The sequence below is a fragment of the Triticum dicoccoides genome, chromosome 7B (genome assembly GCF_002162155.2).
Source record: "Triticum dicoccoides isolate Atlit2015 ecotype Zavitan chromosome 7B, WEW_v2.0, whole genome shotgun sequence".
Classification (NCBI taxonomy): Eukaryota; Viridiplantae; Streptophyta; class Magnoliopsida; order Poales; family Poaceae; genus Triticum; species Triticum dicoccoides.
This window is the reverse complement of record NC_041393.1, coordinates 732,091,927-732,105,149: the sequence shown is the minus strand read 5'-3', so window position 1 is coordinate 732,105,149 and position 13,223 is coordinate 732,091,927. Positions and strand designations below refer to the sequence as shown.

General features: G+C 41.4%; 1 long non-coding RNA gene across 22 annotated transcripts; it reads left to right on the top strand.

Annotated features, from left to right (window-relative positions):
• Positions 1-1,300: 1,300 nt before the first annotated feature.
• Positions 1,301-9,410, top strand: LOC119341197. Of its 22 annotated transcripts, none has more exons than XR_005164974.1 (11): positions 1,304-1,684; positions 1,765-1,930; positions 2,042-2,158; positions 2,273-2,347; positions 3,103-5,436; positions 5,563-5,649; positions 6,988-7,101; positions 8,096-8,191; positions 8,320-8,399; positions 8,482-8,657; positions 8,739-9,408. It is a non-coding gene; the product is annotated as an uncharacterized LOC119341197 (long non-coding RNA). The 22 variants fall into 22 exon arrangements; XR_005164972.1 differs by having other exon boundaries at positions 2,042-2,168; XR_005164975.1 differs by having other exon boundaries at positions 2,042-2,347; positions 3,103-3,180; positions 3,273-5,436.
• The last annotated feature ends 3,813 nt before the right edge of the window (positions 9,411-13,223 follow it).

The following is a 13,223-nucleotide window of genomic DNA, read 5'->3' as shown; positions in this document are numbered from 1 at the left end:
GGTGGTGGAAGGCGACCGGTAGTGGCGTGTGTGCTGTGAAGAGGTGCTGGAGGTAGCGGTTGTGTAGCCGGTGGGGAAGTTTTTGCAGGAGGAGTAGTTGGCGTGGCGGGAGGGGTAGCCACCGTGTGTGTGGTAAGAGGCATGGAGGGGGGAGGGGGTCCGGCGTTGGTGAGTGGGAGCTAGGGGGTGTATGCATACCGGGTGCAGGTGGAGAAGATTGGGGGATAATGGGTGGATCAAAAATTTCAGTGCAACGGGGTGGAGAACGGGATGGTGCTGGTTCATATGGAAAAGTGGACTCACTGAAAACGACATGCCGAGAAATAATAATACGACGAGTGGTGAGATCAAGACAACGATAACCCCCCTTAGGCGGCATCCACATCCTTTTAGTTAGGCATGGCGAGACACGTGTCATGGTTCTTTTGAATTTACGTTGTCACACAACCAAATCTTTCCAACAATTTTATGAGGTTACAGGAATATATGTGACAAAACTTAAATTTGTTTTATGCGTTGTAGATATGCTTGTATATAAATAGTTTTATACCAATGGATGAAGTGCACAAAGATAGGTAGAGAAACTACCCAAAAAAGAAAATATAGGAATTCTAGCTACATAAATGCACGGTGCACCCAGCTAGTTATAGTAGAGTTAGAGGAAATCGGCTTCCTCTGAGAAAACAAATAGAAGGAAAGAGGAAAAATACAAATAAAAAAGGCAAACTATTTGCAGGAGACGCGCGAGGAGTTCATGGTAGCGTCCAAAAATATTAGAGGACACCAGCTTGCTTTGAGCCATGGAAAGCGAAAAAAACAGAGTGGTAAAATAGGGAAATATTAGAAGAAAATAGCAAAAATACTAATAAAACGGAAAACTATCGAGAAATAAGGGATTCAGTGCTTCCCGCGCCTCCTCAGAGTTTAGTGGATTCTGGCCGTCCAATTCGTTTGCTTGATTTGTTTCCCGCCGTCAGATCAAGCCATCGGAGAGCCTTCGCCGTCGGATCGAACTTGGGTTCCTGTAGCAATGAATAGTAACTCTTCCCTCGCGCTTTGGTTTACTCCGCAATTTCCGTCGGTTCTCGCCGACGCGTGGGGTCTCTCGCTGGTAGGCCCCGCGTGTCATTTGCTGTGGCTGGGACGCATTCTGGTGCAGCTCGTCGGTGCTCACGACAGGCAAAAGATCTCGTGCCACCACCGAGATTTTCATCGCCCACCGAGGGTAATTTTGGGATTTTACATAGCCTCTTGCCTCGTGGCTTCTGTCGATTCGTGGCTTCGTCCCCAATCGGAGAGGAGGGCGACGATTGGGTGAGAACCCTAGCATCCACTCCCCATCGTTGTTCCTCTCTTGCATCCTGCCTCACTACTGCTGCTCTCGCCGCCGAGCTCGCCCGCCGCCGCCGCTGCCGCATCATCTTCTCCTCCTTGGGAACCCTAGAGCGTCTACTCTCCTGGCTGTTCGTATCTTGGCTCGCCACAAAAAATGGGCGAGGGTGAGTAGGACGAGGCCATGGCTAGGGTTTCGGGCTGGGCATCGCCTTCGTCGCCGGCGCGGCTCCGGTGGACTCCGGCGGCTCCTCTCCGTCTCCTTTTCCGTCCCCACGCGCGGCTCCGCTTCCTGCTGGCCATGGGGTGCAGCCTTACAGGGGCGCATCGGGCTGGGCATCCTCTGTTTCTGGTGAGTTCATCCCCCTCCTCCTCCTCTCTGATCTGATCTGCTCTAGCTCTTACCCTCTCCTCTTCTTCCTTCTCTATCAGAGTGCATGGGGCGGTTTGATATGGCTGCTACTCCCTACAAATTGCTCCCTACACTGCTTGACCTTACTATTCCGCCATCCATAGTGAGAGATGTGTTGCATCTGCTGCTGTAGGTTGACATTGTGTTCTCTTGGTGCTGTAGATTTGATTATCTATAGCTTTTTAGGTTGTTGCTGCTGCCTCTGTTGTATGCTTTGTATGTTGCTGCTGTTATTGATAATTTGTTTCTAATAGTCTAATTGGAGCACACACTGATGGCTGTGTTTTCAATTTGCAGATTTGTCCCCATCAAGTAAAACACTCTACATCAGTGTAATCGCAGCAAGATTAGACAATAGTTTGCTCCTTATCAATGCTTCACATATTGCTTGTGTTTAGGGCACTGCATTGTTAGGTTCTTGGGAGTATGGGATTGTCTATTTCTCTCTTATGTACTATCTATTCTCGATGCTGAACAATGTTTTGGTATATGTTCATCTAGTAATTACCAAATTGTTTCCTTTCTCAGTGTTCTCCAGTGATGGAAGAGGTTCTAATGTTTTTCCAGTCAGGATGGAAATAAACTTCCAAAAATATGAACCAGGTGACAATGATTTTCTTGCAGTAAATCTCCCTTATTTGCTACGGTACTTTCGATGGTTCAGCTACCAACTAATTAGATAATATCTATTGTTGATTTCTTATTCTACAAAAGTGCCTTGAGATGCTCCTGAAATAACCACAATCCCATTGTTTGTCATATCATAATACAACAAACTGTCATATATGAAGTTTTTCATGATACAAACATATATTTGTTTGTTTTTAGGGCTCAGATTTTAAATTTCCAGTGGGTTGCTGACTATTTCAGTTTTTTCAGCAATTTGGAGGCTCTTGACTGATATTGCTATTAAGCTATGAAGCAAAGATAATTGTTAGTCTCTACAGGATGAGCCACCAACATGAATAAATCCTTGCATGTTTTTTTACCCTTGAATCAGTTTGCATTTCCCCCTTATTGTTGGTACATTGCTCTGCAACATTTTATTCCTATTATACCATGGCTACTTTAGTTGTAAGAGATGCATGCTTACAAAGTTTAATTATATATGTTCCATAAATAGGTTGCTTTCTGAAACACGTGCTTCATATACAAGGTTGATGTCCAGGTCTAGCCATGAGTCACTTTGTTGATAGGTGTATGCTTTTACGTATTTCTAAAATGAAAATAGTCATGGTGAAGTGTCTAATCTTAGGTATTTACATACGGTTGAACCATCGATATGAGAACTTTTTTGTATTGCTTTCTTTTAGCTCTGTCCATGGTGCTCTCATGGATGTATTTATACCTTTGCACAGCGGTGACACCTCTCCACGTATACATGTCCAAAAATCTTTATTTTATGGAAAATTGGAGATCCGGTTGAATCTGACCAAGTAATCACTTTTCTCGCAGACTCTGCCTCTATCCCAGTAATTCTTTAACAAGTATTCTTCTTCTTTTCTCAACCTCTTGCATGCAATTTCAGGTCACTCCATCTATCCGTGGAATATACATGTTTGTAGCATATTTTGTGATATTTTGAACTTTTATTTTTCCAAGATTATTGTTGTACATTTGCCTGTTTAACTTCCTGGATGGCCTAATTATGAGCTTGCGGATGCTCAAGAAATCTCAAAGATCTGTTCGGTGGTCTACAAACGTGTTTATGTTTTTACAGTGGTAGACAAACTTTTAATCGTGCCGGCCAAGTATAGTTTGTTTGTGGTCCTTAAATTTATGTATGTGTTCTCACTTGGTGAATTTATTGTTCTATCCTTCTGTTCAGCACAGATAAACTGAGTGAGTCATGAACAACCATCATTTATAGAATTGGATGTATAAATTCCTGTAGTGTTTCTGATTCTGAAGATTACTTTATTTTCTGGACATGGGTTCAGTAACAAGGAAGCCAAACACCATGCACCACTTTCCTCTTTTTCCAAAATGTTGTTTCTTTAATCATTTTTCAAAATGTACATGCTTTCATGGAGTACGAAGGCTAGGCTCTGCTGCTGCTGATATGTCCCATGTTGGTCTAGGCATTACAGAGGCTTACTGGGAATATCGGCTTAAGCCGTGTGACATGGTTGCTGGCATTCTGGTACTCCTTCTTACACCGTGGAATCAGATTTGCTAAATAATCATCAGTTTGGTAGAAAGTGGGACTGGCTTATTTGCTTATTTTCAAACCTTACCGTCTTTTTATTCAGATAATCTTTCCTCTAATGATGGTTCTTATATTTCCGTACTCTCATAGTTTGGGTTGAAAATAACAGAGTTAATCTTATCTTAAGGAAATCATTGAGAAGTTCTCAACTAATCTTTGAAAGAAATTGATTTCATTTTCTGTAATCAAATCTAGAATTCGCATAGTAAAAGGTACTCCCTCCTTCCCAAAATATAAGGCACGCGTTGACTTTTTGGGTCTTCGTCGCATAACTTTGACCATTATTTTCACTCATTGTATGTCTACAAAATTACTATAAAAACATATGAGATATTTCGGGAAGGAGGGAGTATCAAAGTGATGTGTATATTGATATTCTGAAATATACTTATCTATCAGTCTTTATTTCAGTTACATAAATTTCATCGATCCTGAGTAGTCTGGCTTCTTATTTACATCTCTAAGCAACTCTTTACTCCATGGAGTTTGACAGTATATAATTATTTGGCGAATTTAGTCATTTTTCAATAGATAGTTGAAGAAGCTGGTGTGGTAGTGACATGCATGGATGGTGGAGAGTTTACAGTCTTTGATCGTTCTGTTTTTGTTTCCAATGGCGTTGTTCAAGGTCAGGCCAGTTTTGTAGAAAGTAGCTTCTTTCCTGATTTGCTAAGAATCACCTCCTCCAACGGTACTACAGTACTAATATCTCCAGCATTGGCAGTCACGCCCTTAAAAGGTCAGCCTTACATTTCTGGCTGTTTCGCAGTTAGGCCGGTGGCATGGTGGAGGGGCTGTCTTGCGAGTTGACCGGAGAGCTTGAATTTTTATTGCTCTCTTTGTTCTATTTTCTTTCCTCTTTCCAGCTTAGTCCCTTCTTAAATAATTAATAGCTTTGGAATCCCTGTGATTGTTACACTGTGTTCTTGATAAACCTGTTAGCTTTCTTAATATCCTATATATATATATGGATATACCAGTTTATTAATATGCACCACTCGTGCTGTAGTTTGGATTGACTCATGAGTTATTTGTGTGTAGATGTCCATCTGTACATAATATACAGTACTAAAACTAATATGTTTCCAGTGAATAATTGCTTATGCAACTTTTTTTACAAGGACTATACTCAATCAGGGGAAACTTTAATTAAGGTTTAAAAGGACGTTGGCTAGACTAATTTGTTTTCTTGGCTCCAGGTAGATGGTAATGTAGGATTTTAGTTTTAACATGAATTTGCTCATTCAGAGTGTTGCATTCTAAGCCACAGGATTGACAGAGTGTTTATTTCCCCCATTATCTTGCTGGCTATCTTCATTAACAAGCAGTGATTCCTCACAGAGACAACCCCTTGCTGTCGCTCTCCTTCTCATCCACGACCCCTTGCTGATGCTGCCCTCCTTCTCACTGGTGGCCAAATCTTCCTCCTCCCCGTCGGCGGTTGCGACCAAGCCAGCACCAAAGGCCCCCCATCAGCAAAGCGGTATGATGAGTTCATCTTGGATTTCTTATCCCATTCTTCTTTTGATGATGCATATTATTGTAAAATTTCCTCCTCCCCTGCTCTCTTCTGGTTTCCCCTGATATCCCTATGATTATTTTATTGCAGGTTTGTTGCGTTCCACCTCGTCCTGGCCTTCGTCCGTTTTGTGCTCGACATGGTCTTCCTACATCGGCTGAGTCCACGGACCTGCAGGTCTGCCTCTCCTTTCCCCTTTCTTGGCCGGTGTCTGATGTGGTCCTCTTCGTTCGAGTTGTAGGGAGGATCTTTGCGGTCCGTCTATGGCTGGTATAGGGTTCTTTAGAGGGTAGTTGTTTTTTCTTGTGTTGTCGCGCGTCCATGGATCTCATCATAGGGGTCAACTGCTTTATTGGAAGAATATACACAACTCTGCATAGCCTCTAAAGAACAACTTCGCATAGCCTCTAAAGAACAACTCTGCATATCCTTTTGATGATGCATATTGTTGTGAAAACACTGTGCTTGTCTTTGTCGGTGTAGGCTTTTGTATTCTTCCTTTGTTTATTAATTCTGTTTGGTCCTGCCAATGCTTGTTGGTTCATATTGTTTTGGATTCATTTATGATATGATGTCGGAGCTACCAAACAAGTCAATGCCATAGTAGCTAGGGGCTTGTATGGTTCTCTTTTAGCCATCAGGCGCTATTGCCATGTGGGTAGGATAGGTCCTCTGCGAAAGATGCTCATAGTAATTTTGTCCTGGCAGGAGCTTCTGTTGGGTCTGAATCATGTTTTTTTGTATCTTTCCGTTGGTTATTGCTGATGTGAACTTGGTTTAACTACGGTTTAGCTATGCAGAGTTGCGTATATTCTTCCAATCATATTTTTTGTTTCTATCAACGAGGTCAATTAGTTAGTTTTGATTTTTTTGACTGCCCATGATTCATTCATGGTCATTTTCTTGTTAGATAGTTGATTTACATGTGATTTTATTTGCAGGGAGGGGCCGCGGCTTGTTAGTTTGTTATAGGTTACTGCTTATTAGTTTGGTCACGGTGCTTGTTAGTTTACTGCTTCATATATACAATACAAGAGCAACCTTTAATCATGATGCATATGACCTCATTTTAATTAGATGCGGATGTGGTAAATATCTATTGTAATAACTACTTGACTCTTATGAATTTATCATCCCTTTTCTAATTAATTCTACAGTTCTTAAACCAGACAATTGTCAATTCATCAGTGATGACGAAGGATCAAGGTTCAGAATATCATCAATTATTAAGCGAACAATTAGGTGCGAATATGCTAAAATAAAGAAAATGTGCATCTTCTGATGGGAAAGAGCAAACGAACTGCCATCTGACATTAGAACCAACCTCGGAATCCTAGCTGATTTGAATCTGCTTCAGAAGTAGACAAATTTACCATATCTCTTTCACTATGCTCTAATTCTCACCAGGTTGTCTGAATGTTCAGTGGCATTACAATAGTACTAAAGTTCGGTAGCACTATGCATTTGTCTGAATCTTTAACTGACCATGCTTTGTATGCATAAATTGGTTGACAGGGATGACTTAAAGGTTTGTGGATGGAATGTGAGATGTCTCAGTTAAAGTTCCATGAAGAAAGATACCAAATAATGGATGTTGTGATGCTACTCGATGGATGGCGGGCTAACTTGGTAGGTGGATCAAGGCAAGCTTTCTGACCCAGTTCTCCCAAGGAATTTTTTGCTATGTGTCACCTTATGTCCTTGGCTACAAACATTAGATTGTCTTTTACAGTGATATACTTAAGGCAGAACTCCACTAGATATAATTGGATTATAATTAGTCCACCAAATTTTATTAAACAACAGAATACTACTGCTATTGAGTCGCAGCTAACCTGTCTGAGCCAAGATTATTTTTCAAGTAGATTTTGTATCTCTGAACAAACAATGTGCTTTTTAAAATAAATCACCCTTGCCACTGCTTACTACCGACCTGAATTGATCCACTCCTAGATAGGACATTTAATTTGTTGAGTACAATTAAATGAACACCCACAGTCTATCTTCAAGGAGATTGTACTATCTTTTTAATGGAGTAAACAGGTTCGGGTTGCGCAAGCATACCAGCAAGTTAGGGGTCTGCTTAAGCGGTATTATAGGTGTACTTCAGTATTATTAGTATTCTTTTCTCTTTAGATGATTTTGAGGCCGTTAAATGTTTAATTGCTCGAAGGGTTCCTGATAAAATGATTAGAAGGAGCAGTGTCACCATTGTGTTCATAATGTACTAATATGCATAATGTTTTGAGTGGAATGCTTCTAATTTGGTTCTGAGCTCAATTGCGTTTCTTCACTGATTGAATATGGCAACCAAGGATCTATATAATGATTTCTTCACTGATTGAATATGCAACTTTAGTCCTTAAAGGGCATCTACTCCCCTTTCGTCTGGCCATGCTACAAAGTTTGTTGTTTTGAATTTGGTATCGTATTGGATTTGACGTGTTGAACCAATGGGATTTGATGCGCTACACTCCCGGTCTGATGTTGTCAATGATGTATGGTTCTGGAATTTGGAGATTAACATTCAAGCTTGATGTTATTTAGACCATTCTGCATGCCTTGTAATAGCAACGATAATAGCTGCAGTACCTGTCTAACCATCTTGCATTTAAATTTTTAGGAATCAACCATTCTACAGGAGGAACAATCATTCGAACTACCCATTATCTGAGAACGACAAGAAATTGTAGACCATTATACATCAGTAACAAGAAAGGTATCTCTGTTTATAGATATGTCTCATCCTTGCTGCTTTGATGCTTTATCACAGCACAATTCAAATTCATATAACCATCCGATCTTTGCCGATGGTTGTTTTCTATTCTCCTATTATGAAATGTCAAGAAAAACTCCGCTCTGCTAAGAAGCGAAAGGTTCAGGCCACATGTGACGAACCGTGTCTATGTGGCAGAAGTTTGACACGGGTGACAAGTCCATATCCATTTCTCATGTTAAATGATGTTTTGTTTCTAACCATGGGCTAAAGATTGATGTCCTACCATACAGGACCACATCTGTGTAGTTTCGACGTCTTCAGAAACGAGTGTGTCTATGCAACTGAAATGGACATTTCCCTATGCGAGATCAAACGACTCGAGTGTTACATTGGTTCAACCACCCCTCTCATCAAGTACTATGTTTGCGAGATGAACAAGACATTCGCCGCTCCTAGACAAACAATGGTATGGATCTTAGAAACCTGACTTCTTACAGATAGAGAATCGTCGTACCCAACTGTGACCAATCCGTGTTTATTTTTCAAGTGCTTTTCCTGTCGCTTCACAAGGCTATATCTAAAGGACCATCTGAACGAACCGTTCAACGACATGACGATCAAACTCAACCCTGAAGGTGTTACGAAACAGGTCCGAATGATAATGGGTGCAGACAAGAGGGCCACGATAACAGACAATTGGTCGGATTTTGTCAAAGCGGTGGGAATCAAAGAGTTTGAGATATGTGTCTTAGCCTTTGAGATTGAAAGTGGGAAACCAACGCTCGCTGTCCGTAGGCTTTAAGAAGGCTAAAGTATGAATCACAAATGCATTGTTTATCCAGATATTATTGTATGCCGTGTATCTCACAGGTTGTCTGCATTAGGATCATATGGAGTGGCGCCTGTGAAGATTATTGACCAGGCAGATGATAAAAGACACTTATTAGTGTGAAGTGACGCCTATGAATAATGTTTGGTAGCACCTACAGAATTAAACGACAAGGCAGTTGACCGAAGCCGCTTATTAGTATGCTTAGTAAATATGGCTCTGTCATTGTCCCTCCTCTATGTTCATGTCTTTATTATTCCTGCCTTGTACTCATGCTTGTGACGTCGAATTTTATGTCAAGTGGCTGCGATTTTGGTGTCAAACTTCATGACAAGTTATCTTTTATGGTATTATAAACGATCTGAAATCAATTATGCATTTCTCTTACCATCTCTGAGCACCAATGTGTCTTGCTCCTACCATAGCTGGTTGTTTTTTCTTAGCTTTGTTGTTATCCTATTTCAATGCATATGCTAAGTCTGGGCTACCACTAACTTACCGTTACATGCTTGACCAAACGTTGGGACCGGCACCCCGCGCCAAGGCGCGTTTCCGATCTAGTTTAGACGAGAGTTGGAGGACATTACCTTCCTTTGAGGCGTGGAAGGGAAAAAAGTAGAGCACCAAAATAGAAAAATATTAGAACAAAAAAGAAAAGAAGACTATAAGATAGCAAAATATTAGAACAAAATAGGAAAAGAAAATAAAATAGCAAATATTAGGAAAGAAGAAGGAAAAAATATATATAATAAAATATTACACCCTCCATTCCTAAATATAGGTTTTAAGAGATTTCAATATGAACTACACACGGAGCAAAATGAATGGATTTACACTCTAAATAAGTCTGTATACATCCGTATGTAGTTCATATTGAGATCTCTAGAAGGACTTATATTTAGAAACCGAGGGAGTAAAAAAAAGACTAAGAATAAGAAATAGAAAAATATCAGGGGGAAAATATAAATAGCAATATATTAGGAAAAAGGATAAAAATATAAATAGCAAAAGATTAGAAAAAAGAGTAACATATTAGAACAAAAGAGAGAAAAAATTGATGTAGAAAAATATTAGGAAAAAAAGACCGACATCACACCCTCACGGACTGCTAGGAATATATAAATAACAAAATATTAGGGGGGAAAAGGCTGGCACATTTTAGAACAAAAGAGGAAAAATTTTAGAATAGGAAAATATTAGGAAAAAAAGTCTGACATCACACCGTACTTGTAACCCCCGAATATATCTCTACTACCTAAAAGAACCGTAAGGTTCCGTCTCCCCTCTTACGTCGCTAAATTTCGTCCGACCTCCCACTTCAGCTCGCCCTTCTCCGCTTCGTCCGTTGATTCCATCTTAAGTCGTGTTCTCTCTCCTTAATCGCCCCCGAAATCACCGGGGCCCGTTCCCAAAATCTGTCTCGGGATATCCTCGCTGCCAGCTACGTCCTCTTCCATCTACCCCGGCGCCCCATCTCCCCTCTCCCAAACCCCACGGTGGATTCAGATCCAACATTCCCGTCAGATGGGGAAGTCAGGTATCGCCGCGAAGCGACAGCGATGCTGAGGAGGAAGACCCTGGGCCATGCAACGGGAACAAGTCCCACAACCGCTTCCTGCCCAGCGGGAGGCGCCGCTATGGCTGCGCAGGAGGAGGTTGCCCAGCGGGAATGAGTAGTCTCATGTCATAGCCCGGGCCGCTGCTGATTCAGCCAAGGCGAGTAAGAGGGATGCAGGCCATGCCAGGGCCGTGCAGGAGGCACCCGCAAAGAAAAAAAAAGGCCCCGCAGGAGGCGTCTGCCAACATACAACATATGTTTGGAGATGAGGCGGCGGCTCGAGCTGCAGCGGGCGCGGCCGTAGGAGCTCGTCATCGGGAGGAGGGAGGCCACCGAGGGCATCTAGCCGGTGCTAGCTCTTTTCACGCTGCACAACTACAAGTGCAGGTACGTGTTTCTTTCTCTCCACATAGAAGAGATTTGGCTGTGTTTTGTCCAATAACATCCATCTCCTCTGTCCTGATTACAAGAATCCGAGGAGGGGTTATCTGTGGAGAAGGCACGTCTTGGAGATCTGGAGAGGCCGGCTGCTTAGGACGAGGCAGTATTGTATGGTAATCCAAGTTTTTGCCTTGTAACATGTGGTATTATTCCATGAGATGTCGGTCGGTTGCAGAAAATTGTCTTCCATGGACTGTGAGAAAATGATTATCCTCTGTAGATCCTGCCGAGTTGGACATGATGCACACATTTTAACGACAGAGCAGATGTCCATTCCTGAAGATCATAGGTGCTTTGTGTCTTATAGTATTTTTCACAAAAATAAAATATATATAGTACATACAACTGCAGACCTAGGATTTAGTTCATGCCGTTTGTGGGTATGCCTGGTGATAAGATGGTACTGGTCAAGAAGTATGTTGATCTTAGCCGCTTTCTTATGGACACATGAGAACATAATTCTTTTTATTTCTTAAAGCTTGTATTTGTTTCATTTTTGAGAAATGTATGTGCATAATTGATATGGGAATTATCAAATGTGGGAATTATATATATTGCCTACTCTATTCAACATTTTTTTGAACAAACTTAAATTTGTCCCGTGGCAAGGCACGGGCATTCAGCTATCATACAAATATTTGATATTTAAAATGTTTATTTTACATGCATTACGCCATGTGCATTCGAATATGGTGTATCCTCTTTTGTGTCAAAGTTTTATTAGAAATCATCATATATAATAACCTACTCAATCAAAATAGTTGTCAGGGTCAACCTCGCCTTCATGAGTTTTTGATATATTCTTTCTACAATAAGTCAGTTTGTTTACATGCGAGTCTTCAAAACAGTTTGTTAGATGTTGTTTCTTTGTGCAATTTGGTGAACGTTTTCTTGAAATTTAGGATTGTAGGGTTATACGTGTGTGTGATATAAAAACTCATGAAGGCGAGGTTGACCCAGAGCACCAGCGAAAAACGCGGCGAACTTGGATTCGAGAGGTGGAGAGGCGAAGATAGTGGATGGAGGAGGAGAAGAAGAAGATTAAATTAGTAGTAAAGGAACACAATATTGTGTGATGTGCACGATGAAGCTAAAGCTATATATTATAGATGTTGAACCATCAAAATATATATGGCTCCCGTTGCAACGCACGAATCATTAACTATTACTATTTATAGTAATTAAAGAGAATATAGGGTTCCATGTATCACTTTTGTTTTCACTACCCCTTCGTTCAACCTTCCCTCAATCACTTTAATCTACTTGACTTCTAAATCAATTCTATTTAATTTACTTACCAAACTTCTCAACAAAATATAAGCTAAACCACGAGCCGAATTTGATAAACATTTATTTACACAATCGAATTAATATGAACAGATAAATGACAAGCTAATGTACTAAAATATTTATATCCCGTTGCAACGCACGGGCATTGTCCTAGTAAATAGCAAGATATTAGGAAGAAAAAAGACCCAACACATTAGAACAAGAGAGGGAAAAAAATTAAAAGAGCAAAATATTAGAAAAAAAAAGACTGACATCACACCGTACTTCTAACCCCCAACACACAGCGAGGGTGACCAAGGGTAACAAGCCGACAGGACAGGCCCGGCCAGAAGTACGTAGCGAAAGCTCTTTGCCTCGGTAGAGCTAATGAATGAGCTTCACGTCCTCGGCGATGGAGTGCTCAGCACCGGGCTATTTAACTCGCGTGGTTCCTTCTTAGGCGAGCGGTGTGGTACTTAACATAGGAACAGAGTGGCGCTGCAGTTAGTTTAGTCCTGAATTGGGCCGTCATCTTCGGCCCACCAGACCAGCCAGGGCGGCCCTAAAAAAGGAGCGCTTCGCGGTGGCGTCTCGAAGCCACGACAGGACGTAGCTGTTGGACACGGACTGAAACCGAGCTCACTCACGAACACAGCGAAGCAGAATCAAGGCAATGTGAACACCTCACACCAAGGACTAGAGCACTCAACACCAGTCATGATTTCTCGCCCCGTCCTGACAATTCTCTTGAATTCTTGTAGGGTCGATTGTTAGTACAGTACAGTACAGCTACGCACACCATCGCTGTCTTCAGTTACTCGGCCGTCTGTTGTTGGGTGATTCGCTTTCATTGCATCCTCAGCATCTCCAGTCACGTCCCCAACAGACAGGGACGGATCTACTTCAGTCGAAAATTACTACACCATAAAAGCTTT